We start from the raw sequence: 4,985 nt of genomic DNA on the forward strand, positions 1-4,985 counted from the left end.
TGCGGGTTGTACAACCAGACTGACAATAAGTGCCTGAGGATCATCCTCCACTAATTCCACACCGAGCCTTTCAATGTTCATCTGAATTGGGTGCTGAACTATTGCTGTTAGTTGTGTTGCATCTTCTAATTTATGACTCAAAGCATCAGCCACCACATTTGCTTTACCTGGGTGGTAACTGATGGTACAATCGTAATCCTTGATGAGTTCTAACCACCTCCTTTGTCGCATATTCAATTCTTTTTTTGTAAAGAAACACTTTAGGCTTTTATTATCAGAAAATATTTCACATCTCTCATCATATAAGTAATGTTTCCAGATCATCAGTGCGTGTACAATCGTAGCCAATTCTAGATTGTGAGTAGGATAGTTCTTTTCATATTCTTTCAATTGTCTAGAAGCGTACGCTTTCACCCTAACATGCTGCATCAGTATACAACTGAGCCCTCTCAAAGATGCGTCACTGTAAATCACATACTCATCTCCTCTTGATGGAATCGTTAATACTGGTGTAGTGACGAGCTGCTGCTTTAATTCCTGAAAACTCTACTCGCATTCGTCATCCCACACAAACCTGGTATTTTTACTGGTCAAACGTGTGAGAGGCCCTGACAAAGCTGAAAACCCCTCAACAAACTGGTGGTAATAACCAGCTAGTCCCAAGAAACTTCCGACTTCTTGCACATTTCTCGGCCTAGCCCAATTCACCACCATATCAATCTTGCTGGAATCCACTAAAATACCGTCTCTTGAAATCACATAACCCAAAAACGCAACTTGCTTAAGCCAAAACTTACACTTACTAAACTTGGCGTAAAACTTTTCCTCCCTAAATGTTTGCAGTACTAGCCCCAAATGCACCCCATGATCCTCAAAACTCCTCGAGTACACCAGTATATTATCAATAAAAACTACCACAAACTGATCTAAATACTGGTGAAAAATTCTATTCATCAAGTCCATAAACACAGTTGGGGCATTCGTTAGACCAAACGGTATAACGAGGAATTCATAGGGGCATTCGTTAGACCAAACGGTATAACGAGGAATTCATTGTGCCCATACCTGGTCCTGAAGGCTGTCTTCGCGACGTCCTATGCTTTTACCCTCATTTGATGATAACCTGATCTTAGGTCGATCTTGGAATACACCCGTGTACCCTAAAGCTAATCAAACAAATCATCTATACGGGGTAGAGGATATTTATTCTTAATAGTAATATTGTTTATTTCCCTGCAGTCAATACACATCCTCATAGACCCATCTTTCTTCTTTACAAACAACACTGGAGCTCCCTATGACGATACATTAGGTCGTATAAATCCACCTCGCATTCGGGAGGTAACCCTGGTAGCTTCTTTGGAAAAACATCTGGAAATTCTCGTACGACTGGGGTACTTTCGAGCTTCGATTCATTATCTGACGCTTCCTTTACAAAAATCACAAACTCCTGACTTCCATCCCGGAGTAGTCTGCTTACCTATATAGCTGATACTATCTGTCATGGAGCATGTAGACATGAACCAACAAACCTGAATTCTTGCTCACTAGGGGTCTGAAAATTACTTCCTTCTGATGGCAATCAATGTTGGCGTGATTAATTGCCAACCAATCCATTCCCATTATTACATCAAACTCACACATATAAAATACAATCAGATCTGCTAGTAGCACTCTCCTTTGAATTTCTATTGGATAACCCTTGAATACCTTTTGACACCGCAACACTGACCCTGACGGTGTAACTACCGACAACTCTATATCTAATGACTGGGTCTCAATTCTAGATAATTTAACATAAGATATAGAGACAAATGAATGTGTAGCACTTGAATCAAATAAGATAATAACTGGATATGATAACACAGTAAAAGTACATGTCACCACATCTGTGGCAGCCTTAGCATCACCCGGCGTCAAAGCATAAACTCTCGCCGGGGCCACATTCCTCTGTTGACCTCCCCGAGCTGCCTGATAACCTCCCCAATACGGCCAAGGAGTTGGGACCTGGTCTGGCGGAGCTGGGACCTGGTCTGGCGGAGCTGGGACCTGGTCTGGCGGACCTGGGCATGCACGTGCCATGTGGCCGGGTCTCCCACAGTGATAACACACATCTCTCCCTACCCCACACTTCCCTAAATGACGTCTCCTGCATGTTTAACATACCGAAAAAGTCAGCGTACCTTGATTCTTGCGAGGTTCTATTTTCTGCCACTAATCTCCCCTATCACAACCTCCTCTCCATGAACCTCTACTGGAACCAGCCTGAAAACCCTGAGGCGCAGGCCTCTTCCTCTGAGTCTGAGCCGCTATACCCCTCTGTATACCACTCTCAATGATCGCAACTCTGTCTATAACCTCCGTAAATGTCTAAGCTCTGAAATCAATCACCTGCTCAAAAAAGTTCTGCCTCAGTCCCACTTCAAACTTTCTTACATTTTTATTTTCATCAGGTGCTAGTTGTGCAGCAAAATGTGACAACTCGATAAATTGAGTTGCGTACTGAGATACAGTCATCTGCCCCTGTACTAGGTGCATAAACTCTGTTGTCTTTGCGCTCCGAACAACCGAGGGAAAATATCGCTTAAAGAACAGCTCCTTGAATTGGTCCCAAGTCACTGGCACCGGAACAGGCCTATGCTCCTTTATTAATCGTGCTGATCTCCACCAGCGCTTCGCCTTTCCTGTCAGTTTAAATGCTACAAATACCACCTTCTGCTTATCCATACAAGGAAGCACATCCATCGTCTCTTCGATGTCCTAGACCCAATTCTTAGCTACAATCGGGTCATCTCCCCCAACAAAGGGTGGGGGCTTCATCCGCGTAAACTGCTCAATCGTGCAGCTACGCTCCCTTGAGCTTCTTGCCATCTTAACCATCACCTACTGGGTGACGCTGTGTAGTACTGTATCCGTATCACCACCACCCATGCTGGAAGGTCCTGACCTGTCTCCCCCAACATTCGTGCCACTCCTTCTTTGGTCCATCCTGAAAACAAAGAACACACTTTAAGAATCTTATCTCCTACACATACCTAATCTATTTTATTCCACTCAAATCCCATATTCATAACTAACTACCTTCCCTAATCTTAATTTAGAATCCAGTTCTGCAACCTAGACACACGATCCGACGATGGTTTACTATGATTTTCCTGAAATCGTCACCCTAGGAAAAACACAGAAACCACCACGGAAAGTCCTATACCCAGACTACGAAACAAATCTCAAATCATTTCCTATACTTTGGTATTACTTCCGCTGCACCCTAAAGTCTACAGAACCTAGCAACCTAGGCTCTGATATTAAATTGTAACAACCAACTCAAATTCTATATATTTATATATTAAGTTAAACTGCGCTGATAACTCTTGATGGAATAAAACATAAACCTAAGCAGTGAGAAGCTGAAGTCAAATATCCACAACCATATACATATGCAATACAATACCAGAGTGCTAGATACCCCCAAATGATATACATACATAACTGAACTAGGGCTACACAAAAATACCCCTCTTTCCCAAATACACTCACCCTACTAGCAGGGTAGCACTATAGCCCCTCTACCTGCGAGCTTGATCTGCTCGCCTAACTGGATCACCTGAAAAATATTAATTAAAAGGGATGAGGCGACGCTCAGTAAGAAAAGACATGCTATTACTAGGGTGTAGCAAGTGAGTCATACAATTGGAAAATATGATCTAAAACAAGATACTATATATAACAAACTAAGATAAACCTGAATACCTGTTATCATATAAAAAATGCTTAAATAGCTTAACATAAACTGATTATTCAGAACGTTCTATTCATAATACTGATAATACTTATAAGTATAACTGTCGTCTATAAATCTGATCATAATATATATAAATAATAACTGTAAAAATTCCCGTGATGGATAACTGAAGTCATGAATTAACCCCTCATGACAGGGTTGTGCGGCCCGAAGGCGGGACCTAACCTAGCTGGCCGACCAGGGTAAGTCAACTGAACTCCGACAGTCAGATTGGCCCCCTTAACCCATATCTGATGGGGAGCCTGTCCATAACATAGACATAATCGACTTCTGAATACCACCTATTATCTGAATAGAGGTTTCACTCTGAACTGAATATAACTAGGGTACCGTGCTTTGCTGCTGAATATGGTCCATCAGGGGTTGATACTATATACATAACTGGTATTTCTAAAAAAAAATATTATTTTTACCATGATTTTGTAACATTTGAAATAATCATAACATCATATAAATTGCTGAGTACACTGTAATAACTGAGTTTTTGAGATATCTGCTTAACTTAATAACTGAAATATTTGATTTACTGTATGAACTGAATGTTATGGTTTTGAAATAGGTATATCATAATATTTCGAAAATACTGCAAAATACAAGTTTCTGCGCTTATACTGAACATCATGGTATTCTGAAAATTATGGAAATCTTGTACTGAACTAATACTAACTCATGCCACACAATTAAATATCAACATTATCAGGCTCTAAAACTACATAAATAATCCGAATAATAATTTTCTGAAAACATATAATTTATACTAAATCATAATAAGTTTGTCTAGCATAGCATATTTCTCTTACCTAATTCCTGCTAAAAATCCCCTATTGAGACGGGTCCTGCACCCGCAGGGTTCTCCACTCAGCACCCTGAAAACCAAATATCTCAGAACAAAATATCATTATTTCTACGTCTACTACGTTCCCTACAACTGCTGGAAAGTCTAATTTTAGCAAGAAGACCTTACCCTGAATTTGGGATGAAATCCAACTTCGTCCCTCCGACGATCCGCTCTAGTAGACTTAGGGAGAACTTTCCCAGGAGCATTGTGGTGGCTTCAGATCGTCGATCCGGTAAACGGCAGGGCCAAAATCGAAGAGCAAAGAAAGAGAAACCGTAGGGAGGAGAGAGAGAGAGAGAGAATTTCTACCATTTTCTGTGTAAAAATTTGAGATTAGAACAATTT

Source organism: Malania oleifera, chromosome 4 (genome assembly GCF_029873635.1).
Source record: "Malania oleifera isolate guangnan ecotype guangnan chromosome 4, ASM2987363v1, whole genome shotgun sequence".
NCBI classification, from domain to species: Eukaryota; Viridiplantae; Streptophyta; class Magnoliopsida; order Santalales; family Ximeniaceae; genus Malania; species Malania oleifera.